The following is a 25,144-nucleotide window of genomic DNA, read 5'->3' as shown; positions in this document are numbered from 1 at the left end:
TTTCATTGTCTGTAACTTCACACGCCACATGTTGAATACAATGTTTCCCTTTATTCGTAAATCTATTACCATGAAACCCACGTGTCTTAAAAACACTTCGTTATGGCGTCATACTTTACTTTTTGAGAGATTTATCAATCTGTTCGTCACTTTTCCTCGGAAAAACGTTAGCACTTCGACACATAACGCGTGTTTATACTATGAAACGATACTATACTGTTTTTGATAGTGCTACCAATACAAACACCTTTATAACACAGCAATCCACAGCATTCTGTATAAAAAATTATCCATTTTATTAGATCTTGAAGTAATGCACGTCAAAATTTTAACATTTTCAACTAGTGCAGATTACATTTAAAAAAATAAAATAAAATACTTCCTAAGTGAGTTTATAAGTGATATATATATAGTTTTGTTCGGAAAATTGCATATTTTATAATGATACAGTACAAAAATCCGAGAAGGTGAAAAAAAAATTTCCGTCCTAACTGCCCTAAATTACACACTGAGATTTTATATATCTTCAAATCACAAATGTTTCTTAGACCTAACAGTTTCTCAGACTGAGGATTTATTAATCTATAGGCACTGGGCTGTCTTAAAAGGTCCACAGCATAGTTCAAAAAATGTCTTTATTTTCATATCCAAGTCTCATGACTTTTCTTTAGTGGAGATAATACTGGTTCCTTGGAGTCGAACTTCGTCTCATTTACTTCCTTTTCGCAGCTCCTTTCTCTCTAACTTGCTTTATCAGCCGTTCTCTTTACTGTGATGTAATGAAGTTCCCTGATGAAACTCTACATACTCTGCTATAAGATTAGGAGGATCTGCGTTAAACTGTACTTCCCACGATGCATATGCTCTGCTCTGCTGCCTCTGTTACTGCCACCGCGTGACACACTGCCGTTTCCCGGGTTTCCCACTTCCTGGCACAGACTGTTGCCGCTCGTTGGGTTTCACAACGGCTGGCGCGGACTGTTGCTGCTCGGTGGCACAACGTGGTTTTGCTGGTGGTTTACCCTCGAAAAACCTACCATGGCCTCCTATGTTCTATGATGTCACTTCCTAAGTTGTTTGGACGTTAAAGGATCCTCTAGAATTTATTGTCATCGACATACTGTTCTGGCATCACTTACTAGCTAAATCACTATTCCTCATTTGCCTGCAAATTCGGCAGACAAATCCGAGACAGGTCCCCATGTTATGAAGTTCTTGTACAGTGTTTAACATACTGACTGATAAGTATTTTGCCGGCCGCAGTGGTCTAGTGGTTATAGGCGCTCAGTCCGGAACCGCGCGACTGCTACGGTCGCAGGTTCGAATCCTGCCTCGGGCATGGATGTGTGTGATGTCCTTAGGTTAGTTAGGTTTAAGTAGTTCTAAGTTCTAGGGGACTGATGACCACAGATGTTAAGTCCCATAGTGCTCAGAGCCATATGAACCATATGATAAGTATTTGAATGTTTGTCGTGGTAGGTTGAATAAAATGTCGACTTGTATAAAACACATTTATTAAAATACATTGTGTAGCCTCACCTTACACAAAACTGTTGCCGTCATGATCGCCAACAACATAGTGCCTACTCTGTTCTCAGATCCCCTTTCCACACCTTTTGCCTAATGTCACACTTGCCAGCAAAAGAAGGTGCGTTCACTACACGAATACAATATAAAATACGTCTCTGACAACATATGTAATTAATTATTAAATTTAAGTGGAGGTTGTGGCTAGTGGTGGACCTGTGAGCATACCAGAACAAAGGGCCCGTTGTTTTCCTTATGAGCATGGTCGAAGATTAAGGACAAAGGTACTGTCCACAGGTAGTTGTCCTCCTTATCTTTCAAGTAACGAGTCAATGTCCTGAGGGAGTTTTCCTCCCCATCTTCAAGGTTGCATGTCAATGTCCTCTCTGAGACAAGAGGTCCATCGCTCGTAACAAGTCAGCCACTTGGCTTCTTCACATCTATTAATGAGCTGTCATAATTTATTGTGTAATTAGTGTAGTTAATGACATCACTTTTATAACCCAATTATAATGATGTATTACCTGAAAGTAAGGATGTTCCCTTAACTTCTCCCCTGGTCTTACCAACCATCAATCTGACTCCTCACATGCGCTCTGTACACCATAGTGAAAGGATCAGTCGGAATAAGGAAAAAGCGAAAAAATTGTACTTTTCCCCTACATTTCTTTCCAACTTTACACTCATGTCTGATACAGTTTTTTTGTGTATGTTTCTTTGGCCATGGAAAATCGGAATCGAATATTACTATTACAACAAGCATCAGTTGCTCTGAAGCTTCCTGATGCTTAATCTCTTATTGATTGTTTATTTTCATTTTTACATTTGAGTAATTGGAGATATGTTCACGACCTTCGTCTTTCTATACTAGTTACCATGCTATTTTCTCCCCCAGTGTCAATTACTCTCTCTATCGTCTCGTGTAAATTTTTCTTCACTTTGTCTATTTCAGCTCCATCACCTGCATATTTCAACTTACTTGTAACTCGCCCTCTAACTTTTAGTGGCCCCTTTATGGCAACGCTTCTTTCATCAAGTGTTCTGCATATAAGTTGAATAGCTTAGGAGAAATGCAACAACTTTCTATATTCCGACATAATTGTCGTAAGGGAGTGTGATTATAATATAAGTTAAATGCTTATTTGACACTGCAATAGTGAAACCATAGTCACAGTATATAAAATTTTCCTTTAAATTAAGGGGTTACATTACTGGTTTCAACGAACTACGTCGTCATTTTCAAACGTGAAACATCAGTTGGTGAATTCCCATTATATACTCTCCAAATGATGTTTCACATTTGAAAATGACGACGTAGTTCGTTGAAACTGGTAATGTAACCCCTTTTTTTAAAGAAAAATTTTGTGTACTGTGACTATGGCTTGACTATCGTAGCGTCAAATAAACATTTAACATGCAACAACCTTGTCCCACTTATCTTCCAATTTTAATACTATTGATGTAGACAACATTCAGTGGTACCTTTAGTTTTTGTTCCAGGTTGAAAATAAGTCTTCGATCTCTCCAGCCTACTTCATTTTGCTTTAGTACTTTGATGAATGTCGTCCAATTGACACAGCCAAAAATTTTCTGTCAGTCAACAGTTTTGATTTATAACCAAAACCAGTTCTGATACTTCTCTTCGCAATCCAAAAAGGTGCCTTTTCCGTTATACGTCTCTTATGTAACCTTTTCTATCTTACTTTCCAAACATTTTGAAATAAAAAGTGCACTCTGGCACATACTTCATAGTGATTTGCAGATTGCAGATGTAGATGCACTGGTCTGAGCTCTTCTTCAGACTGCAACATACATCTTATATTATTATATTGGTATAATTAGGACAACATATCCTATTCTTCACGATGAGAACCAGAATTTTAGGCATTGCATACAATGGCTAGGGTTGCTACCTAGTATAGAAAACTTCAGTGAGAAGGAAGGGAACATTATTTTACCAACAGAAAACTAACGAAAGGCAGGGACAGAAACCAAAATATTTTGAACGTCAGTTTATTTTTTCCAACATGAAACTACGAAGGTTAATTTTTTTCTTATGGTATTCTTACTCTGAAACTCCAGAGAAACAATCGATAACACAAAGCTATACAATACAGATTTGCGGAAGTGTAACTTGTTAGGAATCAACGACAATTCGAATTGAAGCATAGCTGTTTTGTAATTAATGTTACGCGTTTCTTTTCTTAAAACAGGTTCTCCTGGAGGGTCACAGACCTGATGGTAAAACCACAAGCTAACCAGACTCCTTTCTACATCGTAATCGCCAGTGATAATTCATTTTCATTCCTGTAGTATGTTCGGTTGAGAAGGCAGAATGCGGTAACTGCTGTCGTCGGCTGCCGCAGCTAGAGCGTCCCGCAGCAGCTTGTCGGGTGTCAGAGCACGCCCACTTTAATTCTCCAATCTGGGCTCTGTAAACACGTGTTAATTATGCACCTCGCGGGTAGTCCTCTGTAAGCAAATCTGTTTTACGCTAATAGCCTGCAGCACTTGATTAACTCTGACACAGCACAAAGCGGTCACATTTCGCTTGCGGTACTTTGCTCTGCATGACGCCGTCACATCTGTCTGACACAGCACAAAGCGGTCACATTTCGCTTGCGGTACTTTGCTCTGCATGACGCCGTCACATATGTTCTGCTTTCCGTAAAAAAAGAAAGTATGTTTTAAGGGAAGGCTAGCGCTGTGGTCTTAATAACAAGCTCGGAAAACGGCAGAATTAGAAACCATCATTTGCAGTACACGGGCTTCTAATGAAATTGCGTATCTATTGAGCACCGTCTCAGTTGTGCGACTGCACTTATGATTTCCTGCCAGAAAGGTCACAGTTCGTAGTGACTGACGGGAAGTCATCGTGTGAAACAGAAATGATACCTGGCGTTCACCAAGGAAGTGTGGTTGGCCTTCTGCTGTTCCTAAAGTATATGAACAAATTAGGAGACAATGGGAGTAGCCCTCTTAGATTGCTTGTGGGTGATGCTGTCAGTCGCCGTCTAATAAAGTCGTCAGAAGATCAATACATATTAGAAAATGTGTGGTAAAGAGAGTAGTCATTCACTCTGAACAATAAAAACTGTGAGGCCCTTCACACGAGTACTAAAAAACACCGGTAAAATTCGGTTACACGATTAATCATAAAAAATTTAAAGGTTGTCAATTCAACGAAATGGCTAGGGATAACAATTATGAGCTGTTTAAATTTCAACCATCACACAGACAAATGCCATGGAGAGGGCGATCCAAAGACTGCGCTTATTGGTAGAACATTTAGAAGATACAAGTCTACTAAAGAGACTGCCTACATTGTGCCTTCGGGAACGGTAAGTGGACCACTGTACCTCAGTATCTTTCTCCATCCTGGCTTTCCATCCACACACTGACACAGACCACAGCTACTTTACTCAGACGCAGCTATTACACGATTAATAAATATAATTTACAAAAATTGTCTTCACAATGTACAACGTTTCAACCATTCTTCTATTGCTTAAATAGCATATAGTCTGAAAAAAGGCACTATAGCTACTGACTACCCGCCTCAATGTAGGAAAATAGAATGAAAAGTAAAGAAAAACGCTGGCTCGCAAGTCTTTGGATTAATCTCCATTTCAGTGACGCAACAATCCGTAAGTTCAGCATGATTTCTTCCACGTCGACTTACTTCTAAGTGAACTATAAATGCCATGTTCCTAAACATGAGGAGCTTTTTTATTTTCCTGCGCCATTACCACTTGATGTAACTTCTCAGCTTCGTCGTTGAAAGAGGAGCATTTCTCAGAAAAGTCGACAAAACGGTCTGACAAAAACGTGAAGCACATAAGACATGGCCAGAAGTCAATGTAAAGTCATACACTTATAAACCTTCGGTGGGTGTGTAAATGATGAGAGTTTAAATTAGTAGGTGGACTGGGGCAGAATGGGCGTGCTCTGCATTGTTGCCAGATTTCCAATGACATCGTCAATAACATCATATGCTGTTGCCAGATTTTTGACAAATTCTAGTTGCTGTATGTGTAAAATGGCGGGAAATTCACATATAGCCCAACTGCGCTGGTGGGTTTTCTCCCACTTCTATTATTTCACTGTGGAAGTTATTTTAAGTATAAATTGGCAGAAAATTAAAAAATGCAAGATGGCGCATTGTCATCATGGAATTTAGTATGGGTAATCAGGGATGCTGGCCCAACCTGCATTGTTATCAGATTTCCTCTCTGAGACAAAGGATGTTTGTTTCCCCTAGAGGTCTTAGCCTGTATTTCTGGAATAAAGGATAAGGTCACCTCCTTCCTCTGCACCAGTTCTAGGATAAAAGGTGTTTGTTTCCCTCACAGGCCCAATACTGTTTCTTAGACGAAGGATGCCAGTCTGCTGACCTACTTAACACGTTTTCCACAAGCCACTATTCACTCAGAGGTGTAGGATTATTTTTATGGTTACCTGTAGAATACATGCATACTGCTTCTGCTAACTCAGATCCTCTAAGCTGGACCGTTCCACTTTTGCTGTGTTTATATCTTTAACACCACACCAGGTGGACTTGCCCTCTGTGGTCACCATCACTCTGTGGCACCCACTGTTGGCCTGCGAACCACCACGCCACTATGCACCAGGCTGGGTTGCGAGTCACTGTCTCTGTAGCATCACCCGCTGTAACTCATACAGGACAGCCAGCCACTACTGTTGCAACCAAGCCCAGGGGTGAATAAGTAGTCCATACAGACACGGCTACTGCTGCCAAAGCATTTCTGTCGTGCAGCTGTTGCTTTCATGGCTAGAAATGTTGCACAACTCCACACGGAATGCTACGTCATCTTCCGGATAGCATGCAACACTGCTCTGTTCGCTGGCCCATATATGCACACTGATGGGGTAGCACAGCACAGCGTGTGACGTCACAGTAATGCTATCCCCTCCCTGCCCCCTCCCCCCCCCACCCCAATTGCCTCATGCCTGGTCAAGCTACAACTAATTAAAACGTCCTACTTAGGTTCTGGAGACATGTGGTGAAACTGTCAGAGTTTTTCCCAGTCCTTTGTAACTGACATTCAGTAAGAACAATTTTTACTCATAATCAAGACAATATGTATAGTAACAGTCTGTTATTCACAGCTGGCAAACTTTTCCATAACATGGAAAACCATTCCAACATATTACTCATCCAGATGTGTTACTCAGACAGTAACCAGTCTGCTGTATATAACTGTAAATATGAAAAACCACTTAAAATGCTTTCCGTTTCCTATTATCCACTTGACAGGAACCGTTACTCTCATAAAATCTTGTTGTTTCACAAAATACATCTACCATTGCTGACAATCATTTTATGAGAACAATGTAAACTTACCACAATTTCCAAACCTGAAGTGGTATGTCAGGGTGTCTTTAGAGACGTATACATTAGCATAAGTAATGACCCTCCCCTCCCCCCAATCAACCATGGACCTTGCCGTTGGTGGGGAGGCTTGCGTGCCTCAGCGATACAGATAGCCGTACCGTAGGTGCAACCACAACGGAGGGGTATCTGTTGAGAGGCCAGACAAACGTGTGGTTCCTGAAGAGGGGCATCAGCCTTTTCAGTAGTTGCAGGGGCAACAGTCTGTTTGACAGAGCACTGAAAAACCTGAGTCGAAACAAGGCCCCGAGAGTAGACAACATTCCATTAGAACCACTGACGGCCGTGGGTGAGCCAGTCCTGACATAACTCTACCATCTGGTGAGCAAGATGTATGAGACAGGCGAAATACCCTCAGACTTCAAGAAGAATATAATAATTTCAATCCAAAAGAAAGCAGGTGTTGACAGATGTGAAAATTACCGAACTATCAATTTAATAAGTCACGGCTGCAAAATACTAACGGGAATTCTTTACAGACAAATGGAAAAACTAGTAGAAGCCGACCTAGGGAAAGATCAGTTTGGATTCCGTAGAAATATTGGAACACGTGATGGAATACTGACCCTACGACTTATCTTAGAAGCTAGATTAAGGATAGGCAATCCTATGTTTCTAGCATTTGTAGACTTAGAGAAAGCTTTTGACAATGTTGACTGGAATACTCTCTTTCAAATTCTGAAGTTGGTAGGGGTAAAATATAGGGAGCAAAAGACTACTTACAATTTATATAGAAACCAAATGGCAGTTATAAGAGTTGAGGGGCATGAAAGGGAAGCAGTGGTTGGGAAGGGAATGAGACAGGGTTTTAGCCTCTCCCCAATGTTATTCAATCTGTATATTGAGCAAGCAGTGAAGGAAACAAAAGAAAAATTCGGAGTAGGTATTAAAATCCATGGAGAATAAATAAAAACTTTAAGGTTCACCGATGACATTGTAATTCTGTCAGAGACAGCAAAGGACTTGGAAGAGCAGTTGAATGGAATGGACAGTGTCTTGAAGGGAGGATATAAGATGAACATCAACAAAAGCAAAACGAGGATAATGGAATGTAGTCGAATTAAGTCGGGTGATGCTGAGGGAATTAGATTAGGAAATGAGACACTTAAAGTAGTAAAGGAGTTTTGCTATTTGGGGAGCAAAATAACTGATGATGGTCGAAGTAGAGAGGATATAAAATGAAGACTGGCAATGGCAAGGAAAGCGTTTCTGAAGAAGAGAAATTTGTTAACATCGAGTATAGATTTAAGTGTCAGGAAGACGTTTCTGAAAGTATTTGTATGGAGTGTAGCCATGTATGGAAGTGAAACATGGACGATAAATAGTTTAGACAAGAAGAGAATAGAAGCTTTCGAAATGTGGTGCTACAGAAGAATGCTGAAGATTAGATGGGTAGATCTCATAACTAATGAGGAGGTGTTGAATAGGATTGGGGTGAAGAGAAGTTTGTGGCACAACTTGACTAGAAGAAGGGATCGGTTGGTAGGACATGTTCTGAGGCATCAAGGGATCACCAATTTAGTATTGGAGGGCAGCATGGAGAGTAAAAATCGTAGAGGGAGACCAAGATATGAATACACCAAGCAGATTCAGAAGGATGTAGGTTGCAGTAGGTACTGGGAGATGAAGAAGCTTGCACAGGATAGAGTAGCATGGAGAGCTGCACCAAACCAGTCTCAGGACTGAAGACTACAACAATAACAACAAGAAGTAATGACATTACTTGCATGCTAGGAGATGACGAGTTCTGTGACCACTTCTCTAGTGGCCAATGGGAGAAGCGGGCTGAGCCAGTACTGGCATTGCTCAGCGCTTACCTCGCAGCATGCATCACAGCTGCAGAATGCGATTAAATATGGGAGCGCTATTATTAACTTGAGGTAGTATTCTAGGCCACTGTGTTCAACATTCAGTTGCTAGATGGGGCCGCACTCTATCGCTGGTTATAGCAAAATTTCTTTGTGTTGAAAGGTTCTGCATAAGAATGGTTCAGGCTAAAACTACTCTCATATTTCGTTCTCTGTATTTGTCACATTGTTTTGATGGTTGTCATTCGACTTGAAAATAAGTATAAACCTGTTTCATGATCAAATGCTACTGTTTACATAGCTGTTGATATAAGAATGATTAGTTTCTGACGGTACTGGAGTGACAGGCCATGTTCATAGCTTCCACCTCAGTTCTCACCCTTCCATCAAATAAATTTTTGTGGTGAAATTTGCAAGTGTAGAACCTTAACTTTTTTCTCTACTTTTCATTCTTTTTAGAGACCGCACACATGTGTCTGCCATCAGAAAGACGAAAGTCCTCTTGATTTTCAATTTCCATGCAGAATGTATGCGTGGGTTTTAGGTTATTTTCAACTTGCATTAGTTTTGCATCCCTGTCATGTTTCGATATAGAATAAACTACAAGTGTGTTGTCTACAGTTTTCATGTTTCCCATCACTTTAATTTGGGTCCTGTGGTCTGTGATGTTAGAGTCCGTTCAGTGTCACCACAATAGCATATAACTTTCTGGTGGTGGCGGTGGTGTGCAGTGACTCAGCTCTTAGCACTCTACCACAGACAGGGGAGTGGTGGACCTGTCAACCAGTCATGTGATCATGAACTTTGTGACTGTGGAAAGGGGAATCTCCATGTCGTGGTATTTGTTTGAATAAAGACACAATTGTTACTATCCTTTTCCCAGCAGTTGTTTAAGCATAGTACAGGTAGCCTTAAACTTAGGACAAGTAAAGTCCAAACTTAGGGTGACAAGTGTTTAAGCTGCTGTATCAGAGGTGTGACAAACATAACTACAGGTCCCTGTACGTCTGAGTGAATAATATATTGAGGAAACACGTGCTAAGTAGGTCAGCATTCATTGTCTAACAGACAGGCCTAGTTCTGTAGGGAAAATTAACACATTTCACCCTGGAACTTGTACAGCGGTACGAAGGCGACCTTTTATTTTCTTACAGAGCCACAGTCTTGGACCTGTAGGAGAAACAAAGTTCTTTGTCTCAGGCGGGAAAATATGACAACAATACTGTTTGTCTTCATATTCTAGGGCATCCTTCTTGGATTGCGACATAGTAGACCTGCAGCAGTGTTCCGTGTCAGCCTACTTGAATTGTATACTTAGCACAAGTGACCAACTTCCACCAGCATTACAGTGCACCATGTTGGATTTTTTACTTTCCCACTAATTTATGCTTAGGACAACAGCCCTACTTCCACAATAGCATCTTAGGAGTGGGAGAAAAATCACAAGCACAACAGCACTAATTCTGAATTTCCCACCAAAATTTATATTTCCTGCCTTTTTTTGAATTTTCCGACAAAACTTCAATTTCTCTACGTTTTACACATAGGGAAATTGGGTAATATCACAAATCTGGCAATAGGACATAATGTCATCGATGACATCATCACATGTTGAATACTATGTGACTACATTAGCATAGGAAAAAAGAAGAATACAGGCGTCATAGACATACATTTATTTCTACAGATAGCTGGGTATATTACATACTCTAATGAGATTGCAGCTCTATGCTTACCTCAAATATTGTAAACTCATACATAGTGCACATGTAACACGCATCAAATTTTGAGTTACATCTTCTTCCATATGATTAGGAGTTTCCCACGAAAGTTCCTGTAAATTGATCCACAACGTTTTATAGAAGCTGTCAACGTAAGGCTCAAGTTCATTCTCTGGTCGAGTGTTTGCTGTAAGGCAAAACTGTTGTACATTAAATTCTCGAAAGTCTGTTCCTGCATGTGAGTCGATTCCGTTTTGTTAAAATTTTTGACTGCTTGTGGGAAGTTGCCTGCACTGACCTTGTGATCACCTAGTACCACTGTAGGTGTTATTTGAATATTTCGAGAGAACATTCCTGCAATCGCTATTGAGTTGTCACTCAGCTTACACCACTCTGTAGGGGTTCATATTACTTTCTACCGCAATAACGTGGGTTTTTAAAAATCACTGCTGGATTGGATTCATTTCCGACATTAACACTTGTACTCTCACTTGAATTTAGGGCGAAATACGTGTTGAAGATGGATGTGTTCTTCTGCTGCGATGTTTTCGTTAGAGGATACGCCACAGCGCCACCTGAAAACTGGAAAATAAAACGAGCTGAACCATAGACCCACAGTACACTACAACTATACATATATGTAGTACCGCTGAATGTTCAGTTATTATTATTTGATGAACTGTCTTGCTCTGACGCTGCCAAAAGCTGGTCATCATGAGGAATATTTCTTCAGATTCGTGAATAGTGAAATTTTCATGGGGTGCTCCAAAGGCAGACTAGAAATTCCTGTATAGTGAATAATAGGGAGGAGAAAGCATTTTAAATGATTTTTCAGGTTTTCTGCTGTATAAAACAGACTGGTTATTGCTTGAATAGCACATCTGGATGAGTAATACGTTGGAGTGGTTTCCTACGTCGAGGAAAAGTTTGCCAGTTATAAATAGCGGTCTGGCTACTACATCTCTTGTTTCGATTATGAATAACAGCTATTCTTACTGTATGTCAGCTATAAATAACTGGAGAAAACCCTGACAGCTTCGTCACGCATTTCCAGAACGTACCAGGATAGCTACTTATAGCTGCAGCTCGACTGAGTGCAGAGCATTCCCAAAGCAGATAGAGAGAAGCCAACCATTGCTGCGACATGACACGCTGTGCTGCATTAGCTCAACACTCATATGTGATCTGGAAAACAGAATGATGCTATATGCTAGCTCACGAATAGCATGATTGTCCTGGATGGAGTTACACCACAGTCCTTGATGGTGACAGCTGTGGCTGCATGGACCACTTTTTCACCCCCAAGCTGGCGATGGTAATGCAGCAGCAGTGGTGTCTGCATGGACCACTATTTCAACCCTGAGCTGGCGCTGGTAGTGGTGGCTGCCTGGGCCAGTACAGCTGCAGTGGCTGACGTTACAGAGGTGGTGACTCACGGCCTGACCTACTGCAGAGCAGTGCAGAGGCTCACGGGTTGGGGTGCGGGGGGGGGGGGGGGGCGGGGGATGGTGAGTAGTGACATAGACCACAGAGCGCCAGTCCCTTCGGTGCAGTGTTAAAGATATAAACATAGTGCAACTGAAAAGAGTCAGCTTAGAGGAACTGCAGGTAGGGGAAGCAGTATGCATGAATTTTATATGTGGCCATCTCTGAGCGAGTAGCGGCTTGGGAAAACATATTAAGTAGGTCAGCAGACTGGCATCCTTTGTCTGACAGTATTGGACCTGCGTGGGAAACGTATTTTATCGTAAAACTGGTATAGGAGAAAAGGGGTGGCCTTGCTCTTTGTTCCAAGAACACATGCTTCCTTTGTCTTGGGGAGGAAATCTGACAGCAATGTATGTTGGGCCCCCATCTCTGCTCAGTAGACTTGCATTCCATGATGAAAATGCGTCATCTGGTATTTTTGAATTTCCTGCCAATTTATACCTAGGACAAAAGCCCTACATCCAAAGTGACATCAAACTCACTAGCACAATTCGTCTATTTTTGAATTACCTGACAAAATTGGAACTTCCCGCCATTTTATGCATTAGGCAATTGGCCTCTGTCAGAAATCTGTAACAGTAAATGACGTCATCAATGACATCATTCATGATGTTATAGGAAATCTGGCAACAATGCAGTGCACACCTGTTTTCTCCAAGTCTACCCACTGCAATTCTCTGTGACAGGTAGAATTGCCACAAGAGTGCATCAGTATTTTTTGTATATATAGTCGCAACCAGGTCTGGTAGAGTGTATAAAGGGCGCGGACAGTGTCAGATTGAGGTGCCACATGCTCATAAGAGATAGTGTTATCAGCACCTGATGGACTGAAAGGAGCCTGGTTGTGGGCATCCATTTCGTTCCCTGGTCGAATTGTACAATATCCAGATTTGTGAGGCTTTTGGATGTGACAGTGGCCCACTGTTGGACTGCATGGGAACGTGAGGGCAGGTATACTCGTCATCAAGGTTCCAGTCGACCAAGTCTGACCATCTCAAGGAAGGGTTGCCCACAAACCATATAGTAGCCCTACATATCTGTGCTTCCCTGTCGAGAACAAGTAATGAACTCTATGTTACATTCTGTGTTATCCCACACCACTGGTCAGAGACTAGCAGCAGTCATACTAGTGAATTAATGCCCCATGCATAGGCTGCTGTTAAAATCGCAAGACAACTGCCTGTGTCTGGAGTGGCGCTATTGCAGGGACGTATAAACCCCTGATGAATGGCGTCACAGTGTGTTCAGTGATGAAACGCGCTTCTGCATTATCCTTGATGAGCATCGTCGATGGGTTTGGTGGCGACCTCGGGAGAGATACCCTCATTTCTATGTTTTCGTGATGCACAGCAGTGTCACTCCTGACGCCATGGTGTGGGGAGCCTTCGGGTATGACATCAGGTCATGGCTGGTAATGATTATAGGAACTCAGATGCTACAATGGTACGTCACGGATATCCTGTGTTGTCATGTGTTATCTCTTATGCGACAGTATTTTGGTGCCATTTTTCAACAGGCCAATGCTCGTCCGCACATGGAACGTGTCTTTATGAACTGTCTGCTTGATGCTGAGGTACTCCCAAGGCCAGCGAGACCCCTAGATCTGTCCTTTATAGAACGTGCGTGGAATCAGCTCAGATGTCAATTCCATGCCATTGCCTGTAGTAATGCTATTAAGGACCAATCACAACAGTTGTGGACCAGATTGCCTCTGGAGAGGATACAACAGCTTTATGACACTCTTCCCAACCGAACCAGTACATGCATCTGCGCCGGGCTTGGTTGCAACGTCATACTGATAATTGGACTTGTACTTACAATATCTGAAATAACATCATATACCCTCTCATCCCCTGTAGTTTCACTGCGTTTCCTTCTCCACTTCTGGATGCTACATTGTTTTGTCAGGCAGTGTATTTGAAACATTTTTCAGCAAGTGGTTTGCAAGTGGATGAATTTACCTAATTCTGAGATGCTGAATTCACTTCATCATGATACAATTCTACAGCAGAGGACACCCACAGTGCAAAATGTTCTGTTTATCAGAGATATGCTACCCAGATTCCTGGAACATATGCCACGTGTTATTCGTTAAAGTTTGTGGTTCCAACATGATGGTGCTCCACCTCACTTTGGACTGAGGATTGGTGAACACATCAATCATTTCCTGAAAAGTGGATAGAGAGAGGAGTACCTGTTTCGTGTCCAGCACGTTCAGCTGGTCTCACCCCACGGATTTCTTCTTGTGGGGTCATGTGAAAAGTCTTGTGTACGAAACACCTTTCTAGACTGAAGAGGATATTCTGGTAAGAATCCTCGCTCCTGCGACACTGTTCAAACGACGTCGGGGATATTAGAACTGGTACGACAGAACTTCGTGCGACGATGCCGTGCCTGCATTGACGCTTCGAGACTCCATTGTGAACAACTGTTGTATATGTAGCGGCTTTTGAAACTTGTGCAGGTAAATGGAATTTATTATTACTGTGCCGCAGACCTAGGATTTTCGGTCTCTTTGACATCAAGGTACGTGCGTCATTACTAGTCCTACAGGGGAAATTTTATCTGAGGCTATTTGGGAGTATTCAGCTAGAATTCTGTGCGTCATGAGCAGTGTTCTCTAGTTTGGGCCCTTAGTTTGAGCGCTGCGCGAGGCTAAGGTGAAACTTGAGCATATTTTTGCTTATTCCTTTCGAATAGGTTGTTTACTGACTAGGGTCCCTTACCTCAAACTGATAGATTTACCCTTCTCCATCATCCAAGAAAATTTGTCACATCAACACGGAATCACCTTGTACAAAGAAATAAAATGACAAAATTGACTGAAAATGTAGTAAAAATGGTACATGGTTATAAATATATGGATAACCTTAGATGGTACCTCATGTCTAAGAGTACATTTTGATTCCACAACCAAAACTAAATGGAACTGATAGATCACAAACCAGATGCAACATGTTTTGGCCAATGTAATAGATCAACTGTGGTAAAAATGACCCGAAATTCCCCTAATGTGTCAAGGAAACTTCGGGAATCGTATATATGGATGGCTGGAGCGCTGATCGACACACAGTGCTGGATGTTAAGCTTACATTGTCCCGTTCGCTGTGGGTAGTGAAGGTGTGCGGAATTTTTAACAGTGGCTGCGTCAGTCATATCAAGAGATGCTATGCCGACCTCACGAACATTTTCTTCTACCTTGACCACACTTTACAGTGTAATAGTTCTTGTCAGGTAGCGTTAGTATCATTCATACCTGTATTGCTCAACATGCTGCTATTTAACGATGGATTTGAGTATTTCCATTTTTCATTACCAAAAATAATGGGTTTCTGCTCTTATAAATCTCTCGAATTCTGAGCACATTGTAACATTTGTATATATTTTACTGAAGAACAGCCTTGTATTCCACTAATAGTTCTAACGTAAATGCACTTTTGAAAGGCTGTCGAACTTTTTATGTCTTTTTCTATGTGTAATTTCCTTCTTCTCGAAACATTTGCCTCAAAGCGAATGCTAGAAAGTGCAATGTGGGTAATAAGAACAAACATAATATGACAAAATGAAACAAGTGTTCTAGCATAATTAACGAACCATTTGATGCAGTGCCGGCCGGAGTAGCCGAGCGGTTCTAGGCGCTACAGTCCGGAACCGCGCGACCGTTCAGGTCATCAGTCCCCTAGACTTAGAACTACTTAAACCTAACTAACCTAAGGACATCACACTCATCCATGTCGGAGGCTGGATTCGAACCTGCGACCGTAGCAGCAGCGCGGTTCCGGACAGAAGCGCCTAGAACCACTCGGCCACAGAGGCCGGCACAATGACAGGGAGAAACGAGTTCAGACTCAGTGCCAGTCCATATTGCAGGAGACGACATAGCGGCCGGTTAGCATCGCAATGGCCTGTGGGTCAGTTCACGAAGTTTATTTATCTTTTTATCATTAGCACGTGGCTGTTTTTCGACCTTGAACTGTTTCCTTACACTGTAACAATTTTCAACTTGGTCGATCAGTTCAGTGACAGCGTAAGGATAATCTAGAAGTTAAATGCAGATGTGTTTATGCGATCCACCAGATGATGTCTTGCGTGACGCCTGACATGTGAAGGTGCGTTTACACGGGCTCTGTTTTACGGTACTGTTTGGTCGCTATAGCGTTACTGTCGACATCGCTGCAATACACGAGAGTTTTGCGGTGTGGCCTAGCAGTATTGCTGATATTGCAGGCTGTTGCAGGTAGCTGCTGACGTATTGGTGAGGGCTTGCCATTGTTGTCCGCTAAGCGTGGAGAATATTTCGTGTTGCAAGGCAATATCTGTCTTTATCCGTGTCTGTAAATAGTTCTCTGTTGTTCTCATTTTTGTTTCCCACTTCTCTCACCTGCAGCGCTGCAGTGACGAGTATGAGCGAAAACAATATCGTTTCGTTCGAAATTTTGCGTGCCTACATATAGCCACCTGTTTTGTTAGTTATTGAGTGTCGGTTGTGTACAGCAAAGGAGAAGTCGGCAAACGTGAGAACTATTAATTTCTTAAATGCAACTCAATTTCGACCGTAACTATGCAACGTCGCGAGCAGTGTATACAGGGTGGTTAGAAACAGTCTGAAAAGCTTATAAGGATGTTGCAGGGTAAATAGTGCTGAGAAATCACTGTTAAGAAAAAAATTCGATACGTTGCGCCGTTTCCGGTTTAATTGGCATTGATGTTAGTCAATCAGATTGTTACAAGCGCAAATTCAAGCGCGTGCACGTGCTAAATTGCGATAATGCACAGACATCTTTGGGTCTACGTGCTACCGCTTGTTCAAAATCTCATTGCCAGTTAAAATGTGTCTTTTTCGGAAGTGATAAATTTAGGCTACATGAGCAAAAGCTATGTTTTTTCGGTTTATTTCTCAGCACAGCTTTTCCTGCAACACCCTTTACAAGTTATCCAGATTGTTCCTGTATAAATGTCGCGTTCTGAAAAGTACAGTTGGCAAGCTGTTGCCGATAAAGTCGGATTCACGCTTGATCTTATTGTGAACTTTGTCACGTGTGTTTCCGTGTGATTGTGAAAAAAAAAGAAAATTTAAATAAAAATTGTATTCTTATTTCAAATTTACAATAATGATATCCCTCAGTCCTCCTACCAAAGCATTGCATACTTCTGATACCAGGAGACTTATTGATGAGTAGTTCACTTTAAAGAGGTGCAATAGACTTCTTTACGATTCATCACTAACTAAAACCAGAAGGGTGATCGCCAGTCGAGTTGTACCTGTGACTCACTCTCGTATTTATATCGATTTCACCAACTCTCAGACCAATCGCTTGTACGAGAGATTCGAAATCGTGTTCGCCATCTGGGTACATTCAGGGAAAATGTATGTATAGAGCGTCAGTTCACTAATTAAAATTTTCTAAGGCATTCCACTTACTTAGAGAAAGGGACACATTCACAAATCACGATTTGTCTTGTTCGTTCTAACTTTGTTGCTTGTGTGATGTAAAAGCAGTAGAACCGCACTCGCATTAACTAGCTCTCGTTCTCCCATTTTGTGGCGATAGTGACGTCCTGTGTACACTGTTCTGACCCGGTAGCGTATTGCCGCAAACATTGCCGGGTAGTAGTGGTCTGAAATTTTGTAGTAGATGTGCCTGCAATTCGTGCGGTCGCATTGTTACCGGACAACATTGTCGAGCTATGTTGTGACCAATATGCAATTTTGATGGCCCGTACAAACGTAGCTTAAAAATGAGAGTGGGGCTGAAATTGTGTATGTGTATCTAGCACGTCCAATTTGCAATCCCATCCTCCAAAGCAGGTCCCCCTTGAGCTCACCTATACTTGCATTATTTCCATCCGCAACTGCAGACTTTTCTGCATACTGTCTTACGTTAGACTGCGCAGAAGGAAGGATGTGAAAGTAACGTTTAGCGCTCCTTCAATGTCGAGGTCATTCGAAAGGAAGTATGAGCTCGTGTTAGGGAAGGATGCGGAGGGACATCTGCCATATTCTTATCAAAGTAATTATCCCAGAATTAGCCTTAAGGCCTATGAGGAAGCACGGAAAACGTAAATCTAGGTGGCCTAATGGGTATTTGAACCACCGCCCTCCCGAATACGAGTCCAGCGTGTTAACGAGTGTGCTACCTTTCGGTGACTTGTGCAGAGACTACACTGCATTTGCCAAACACCCCGAAAACACTTGTGAAAGAAAGTGCTAGTTCACTGTCTCTGTTCGAACGAATTCAGACTTGTGGCAGGAACAGACTGTCATAGAGTGCGAGTGAGATGGCGCTGTGGTAACTCGTTGGATGCCCCTCTGGAAGGATGGCGATTCAAGTCTCCATCCAGTGGTCCAGGATTAGGCAAATGCAAAGGCAACTACTGGTTCCCTTGGTCGATTTCCTTTCCCACCTGTCCCCAGTCTGCGCTTCTTCTCTATCACTAAGGACTTCATCGTCGACTGGAAGTTAAACGGTTATCTCATTTTTTAAAGAACATAGTTGACTGTCGTAAAGCAGTCGCACACTTATAAGCTTGTAAAACTTCCTCCCTTCTGACTTAACTGAATGCATCTCGAGATTCTGCTAATCGAGAAATTACTCATTTTCACAAATTAAAACGAAATAATTCCATTCGACTTTATCACAGAGAACATGAGAATACAGTTAAGAGTAACTGCTTAAGAGTTCACGTGGTAGACGTTTAGGATGATTGGATCCTTCATAGTGGCAACTATTTATTCACAACTTTACTTGTTTCAAAGTTTCACTGTCGGTCAGAGTGGTTACCAGCGTTGTGTGTAACCTGTTGCCAGCGACGTGGAAGTCGTAGAACGCCCTTGGCAGCGCCAGTTGTGTTGATAGTTCCAGTGGACGAATCTCTGTGACAGTCCTGAAGCGAATGCTATGAAGTGGTTCCTTCAATTTAGGTACGAAGTTGAATTCACAAGAATTTCAATCCGGGGTGTGTTGGGGGTGGTTGCAGCACTTACCAGCCCAACCGGTCGAACAAATCAGTCACAACTTGCGCGCTATGCCCCCAATCATTGTCTTGCAAAACGACGGACAGGACCTGCAGAAAGTGACGACGCTTTTTTCTCTAAGCTGTTCATTTTTTAAACACAGCCTGCTACCAGTTTAGAGAATGGAGCGGCGACACCTTTTGCACCGGCCCGCCCATCATTTTGCAGGACAATACTCGAGCGCATATTGCTCAAGTTGTGACTGATCTGTTCGATAGATGCTGCTGGAAAGTGCTGTGCCACCCGCTATACTCCCCGGACTTAAACCCTTGTGACTTCAGCTTGATTCCTAAATTGCAGGAAGCACTTCATGGCATTCGCTCCAGAACTCTTACACAGATTCACTGGGCAATAGATCGCGCCAGTGGAACTATCAACACAACTGGCCCTGCTAAAGGTATCCTACGACTTCCACATCGCTAGCAACGGTTTATACACATTGCTGGTGACTACTCTGTAAGACAGTAAAACTTTAAAAAAAATTGTTTTATATAAAATGTAAGTAAATGGTTGCCATTATAGAAGTTCCAACCTTCATACATGTCAGGCACACATCACAGACGTGTCTAAAATCTCTTCTAAAGACGTTCCTTTATAGAGTTTAGTTTATGACTCACCTTTCATGCAATCGAGATTCCTACGAAAAAACCGTGATTTGTTGGCATTTAGCAATGAATTCCAACGAACATCTTTGGATGAATGTTTATGTCTTGGGCATGGCACTGGTCCTCCTTAAGGGAAAAATAGACAATTAATCAACGAATAGGAACTACAAAAATATGGCAGCGATGGATTAGCCGAGCGGTCTAAGGCGCTGCAGTCATGGACTGTGCCCCTCGGGCATGGGTGTGTGTGTTTGTCCTTAGAATAATTTAGGTCAAGTAGTGTGTAAGCTTAGGGACTGATGTCCTTAGCAGTTAAGTCCCATAAGATTTCACACAAATTTGAACATTTTACAAAAATATGACGACCAGCTTTATGTGATCATAGTAATACTCACTATTATTGGATATAAGGTCAGTCTTCTATCCAAAACATTGTTTTTTCATGTGAGCCACATATGTTTAAGCACCTCTTTTTTAAAATACGAAAAGTGAATATATTGTGAGTGAAAATTATTGGGCAGCACTAAAAAACAGTGTTTCCCACAAGAGGCGAACTTTATATCCAATAACTTTAACTGCAAACACGGCAAATACAAGAGCAGCAAGTCATATGATGACTAATAATCACTCTAAATGATGATTGGGTTTGGCACGCCGCCAGTACTTCGTCCTGATGTGATGTAGGGTGCTTGATTATTATAGATAAAGGGAGGCGTAGAGTACAATGAATCAAGCAAATAATCCTGATAAACATAGGTCAGGAAACCAACAGTTCCCCGACAAAACGTAGGCACACGTGCAGTTATGCCAGGGTTACAGCACTGTTTACGTCTGTTTGGAAGACGTTTCTTATGGTGAAAGAATGGGTGTTAGGTGCATGCATGATGTTGCACAGGCACACTTTCATATAGCTGTTCGGGAATACGGAGCACGAATCTTCGACAAAAAGTGGCTCGCATGTGCCATGGCATCTCAAGTTCCCCGACTTGAACCTGTTGGATTCTTTGTATGGAGATATTTAAAAGCTTTTCTGAATTCTGATGGTGTCGATGAGGTCCGGGATCGTTGTCAATGCATCCGGGATATCGTTGGGATTTTTGAACGTGTAAGGGCATCGATGAGGAGACGTGCTGAAGCGTTCCTTCACATGAACGGTGGCCATGTGGAGCACTTGTAATGTGTCTATCCCCAAGCACATACAATAGCTTAGATCCTCGGGGACTTTGTCACAAGATGTTTATGTACTCAGTCCTAATACGACGTATCGGGGAACCATTGGTTTCCGCATCTATGTTTATTAGGATTATTTGCTAGTTTCATCGTCTTCTACTGTGGCTCTGAGCACTATGGGACTTAACTTCTAAGGTCATCAGTCCCCTAGAACTTAGAACTACTTAAACCTAACTAATCTAGGACATCACACATATCCATGCCCGAGGCAGGATTCGAACCTGCGACCGTATCGGTCGCGCGGTTCCAGACTGTAGCGCCTTTAACCGCTTGGCTTCTACTCCCCACTTTAGTTTCGTACCTATAATAGTCAAAAAACACTGTATAGTTAACAAAATCACACCTGAAAATTATGAAACCTATGCTAAAAACATACTTGCATTGTGGAAAAATCTGCGAACAGACAGACAACGTGATCTTCTCCCAGTAGGTCAAAAGTTGGTGTGTGGCGTGTGTTACAATGAGCTGATCTCGGGACTTCACTCGTGTTATTTGCCCATTACAGAACTGACTTTCAACACGTTTCTATTCTAATATTTATTAAAAGTTGCTGGAAATGCTTGTAAAATAACAAACTGTCTGTTTCAGAAAGAGATACCACTATAAATTGCCTACTCCCAGGTACAGTTATAACAGCACCAAGTATCTACGGCAGGCCGACTTAACTGGTTTATATACACAAACCTTCCTCGTAAGTCAGTCTATCCAATAAAGAAAACCCTATCAGAATCCCTACAGTAGTTCCTGACATTAGTTTTCACAAAATGCGGAGGGGGACTTTGATTTATATGCATAAATATAGATTTTTACTGAAAATGCTAGCAGTAGATGGTTTCTTTGTGCTAAGAAAATCGTCTTCGGCGCCTGAGCTTCCTTTTTAGCCGTAGTTAACTAACTAAACACTGCTTTTTCCTTCGAAAAGTCTGACAGAATGTTATTTTCCACGGTAGTAGAAAACACCTGCACCTTGGTTTCCGATTTCGCCCGTTACGACCGATAATCAAGCTACAATACTGAGTCTCAGAACAGACAAACCCAAGACAGAAATAACCCTACTGTTTCCCAAATTAAAGAATGTGGTTCTGGATGGCGGATCATAATGGCGCATATACGTTACATGCTGCAACAAACAGCCCCTTATTAAGGTGATTAGCCTCGTTTATCAGCCTTCGTCCAACGATAATGAAGTAGGTAAATCACAAAGGATACTGGAAAAGGGAGAAAACGACACGAAATGCAGCAAGTAACTTTTCCTCATCCATGCTGGTTTAATTACGAGGTATTTCTTCGTTTAATCATGACAGGATGTGGTAAGCGGGAGAGTATTTCACAATAACAATGCCAAAGAATCACATATTGTAAATTGGATTTACGCTCTGTTCTTTCTACAATGTTGCTTCGTGCAAGCAGCTATAGTCCTCCGCTATATAAGACGAACCTACGTCACTAACAGATACAGGATGCCAAAGCAAAATGTATGTTTGTGTTATAAAGAGTCCATTTTGCTTCGCTTCCGAGTTACTACACTCGAAGGTGAATCTGAAGGTACTCTAACAAGATCGCTCATGAACACATTTTAATAAACAGACAGTTGTACTGATGCACTGATAGTGGTCAGTATCTAAAAAAGAAACGTACTTGCTCATATGTTCATGGTTGGTGCATACAGATAAAAAAATATCTGCTGGATGCCAGTGGAACCATGGCCGGGCGGCGTGTATTGTGTGATAAAGCAACTACCATCCAGGTTCTTCTTTAATAATCCGAAAAAAATGAAAGTCACTGCCATGAGGTAAATTTTTTAAGATAGATAGTATAGTAGCACTTTTGGTACAAATAATTGGATCGTCCTCCCCACAGTCGCAGTGTCCCAACTACAAACATGAGTTCCGAAGACGCTTACGAGACATTGTTCCCACGGCCCTAGGCCTTAACTTGTCCATAGAATCCTAAAGGGGAAAGCAAGCATTCCCAAGGAAAGAAACTGAAATGTTGTTCAGTCCGTCTCTGTTTGGTAGAGATCTCGGTCAGACAGAGGCAGTGTTACAAAATTCAAAGTTGAGGTGTTGAAGAATATATGTAGCTTCTGTTGGTTTCGGTGAACTCTTCTATATTTATCGTTAAAACGTGAATTTCTTTGCAATTCATTACAATGGCAGCTCATGCCCTTCAGTCGAAAATATTTCGAATACGTGACAGTCCGGAGTGAAAAGTTATGGGTTGAGATTAGATAGCCATGAACTCTATTCTGAATCCAATAGGTGTTAGACCTTCGTTAGATGCTACTTTCACAAAATAACTCAAGGATGTTCAACGAATAAATTTATAGATTATTATTCTGTATGTGGTTCAGGGTGTGGGTTCCTGTAGTCATGTCCTAGTTCATGAACCACGGGCAACGTATGAGTGGCCAAGTAAGTGGTCCCGACAGTCGGGATACCAGTTACTTTGGAATAAGGCTGGGCATCTCGGACATATTCTGAGTCGTGGTCACCTTTGTGCTCATATGGCAAAGACTACCAAATCCACCGGTTAGTCCCTCAGCCGTTAGGGGTAAAACCCAATGGGACTCGGGGCAAGTAAGGCTAGCAACCTGCTTCCCTGGTACTTTAAATATGATGCTGGCAACAATCAGAGCAAAATGCCTCGGACCTTTGGAGGTGACGGAGTCCCACCTCTAACTGACAAACCAGGGACTCCTAAGATACGACTTGGCAAACAAATGGTAATGAGATGGGGAGCTATTAATATCAATGGGGGTTACTGTGGGAAGAAGGTAGAGCTGGCAGAGGCTGCAAGTAAGATGGGGCCGGACGTTTTAGCTGTTAGTGACATTCGGGTAAGGGGTGAGAAAGAAGAGGAAGTGGGAGAATACAAGGTCTACCTGTCAGGAGTCAAAGCAGGAATAGCACAATGGGGTGTAGGGCTTTACATCAGGAAAGAAATGGAACCCAGCGTAGTTGCAATAAGGTATGTAAACGAACGACTGATGTGGATAGATTTGACAGTGTCTAGCAAGAAAATTAGGATTGCATCAGTATATTCGCATTGTGAAGGGACAGATCAAGATAAGATGGATATTTTTTATGAGGCACTCAGTGATGTAGTTGTTAGAGTAAAGGACAAGGACAGTGTTCTGCTCATGGGTGATTTTAACGCCAGGATTGGAAATCGAACAGAAGGGTATGAAAAGGTTATGGGTAAATTTGGAGAGGATATGGAGGCCAACAGGAACGGGAAACAACTCTTGGATTTCTGTGCCAGTATGGGCTTAGTAATCACAAACTCCTTTTTTAAACATAAGAACATTCACCGGTATACTTGGGAAGGCAGGGGAACCAGATCTGTCATTGACTATATAATAACAGATCAGGAATTCAGGAAGGCTGTGAGGGACACACGTTTCTTTGATGACACTGATCATTATTTAATCTGCAGTGAAATTGGGATTGTGAGGCCGAAAGTGCAGGAGGTCAGGTCCATATGTAGGAGGATAAGAGTGGAGAAACTTCAGGATAAGGAAATCAGTCACAAGTACATAACAGCGATCTCAGAAAGGTACCAGTAAGTTGAATGTAGTCAATTACAGTCATTGGAAAAGGAATGGACAAGGTACAGGGACACAGTACTAGAAGTGGCTAAAGAATGTCTTGGAACAGTAGTGTGTAAAAGTAGGATGAAGCAAACAGCTTGGTGGAATGATACAGTCAAGGCAGCCTGTAAAAGGAAAAAGAAGGCGTATCAAAAATGGCTACATACCAGAACCCAGGTAGACAGAGAAAGTTATGTTGAAGAAAGAAACAAAGCCTAACAGATAATTGCAGCATCCAAGAAGAAATCGTGGGAAGACTTTGGAAACAGGTTGGAGACTATGGGTCAAGCTGCTGGAAAACCATTCTGGAGTGTAATTAGCAGTCTTCGAAAGGGAGGTAAGAAGGAAATGACAAGTATTTTGGACAGGTCAGGAAAACTGCTGGTGAATCCTGTGGATGCCTTGGACAGATGGAGGGAATATTTTGAAGAGTTGCTCAATGTAGGTGAAAATGCGATCAGTAATGTTTCAGATTTCGAGGTAGAATGGGATAGGAATGATTATGGAAATAGGATCACATTTGAGGAAGTGGAAAAAATGGTCAATAGATTACAGTGCAATAAAGCAGCTGGGGTGGATGAAATTAAGTCGGAACTCATCAAATACAGTGGAATGTCAGGTCTTAAATGGCTACACAGGATAATTGAAATGGCCTGGGAGTTTGGACAGGTTCCATCAGACTGGACAAAAGCAGTAATCACACCAATCTTTAAACATGGAAACAGAAAAGATTGTAACAACTACA

The 25,144-nt window shown here is 41.9% G+C and overlaps 1 protein-coding gene across 1 annotated transcript in view; it reads left to right on the top strand.

The window, feature by feature from the left end:
• LOC126185143 (solute carrier family 41 member 1-like) overlaps positions 1–25,144 on the top strand; it is a 560,408-nt gene that overhangs the window by 60,846 nt on the left and 474,418 nt on the right. The window lies entirely within an intron of this gene.

The sequence above is a fragment of the Schistocerca cancellata genome, chromosome 4 (genome assembly GCF_023864275.1).
Source record: "Schistocerca cancellata isolate TAMUIC-IGC-003103 chromosome 4, iqSchCanc2.1, whole genome shotgun sequence".
NCBI lineage: Eukaryota > Metazoa > Arthropoda > Insecta > Orthoptera > Acrididae > Schistocerca > Schistocerca cancellata.
This window is presented reverse-complemented; position numbering and strand designations above follow the sequence as displayed.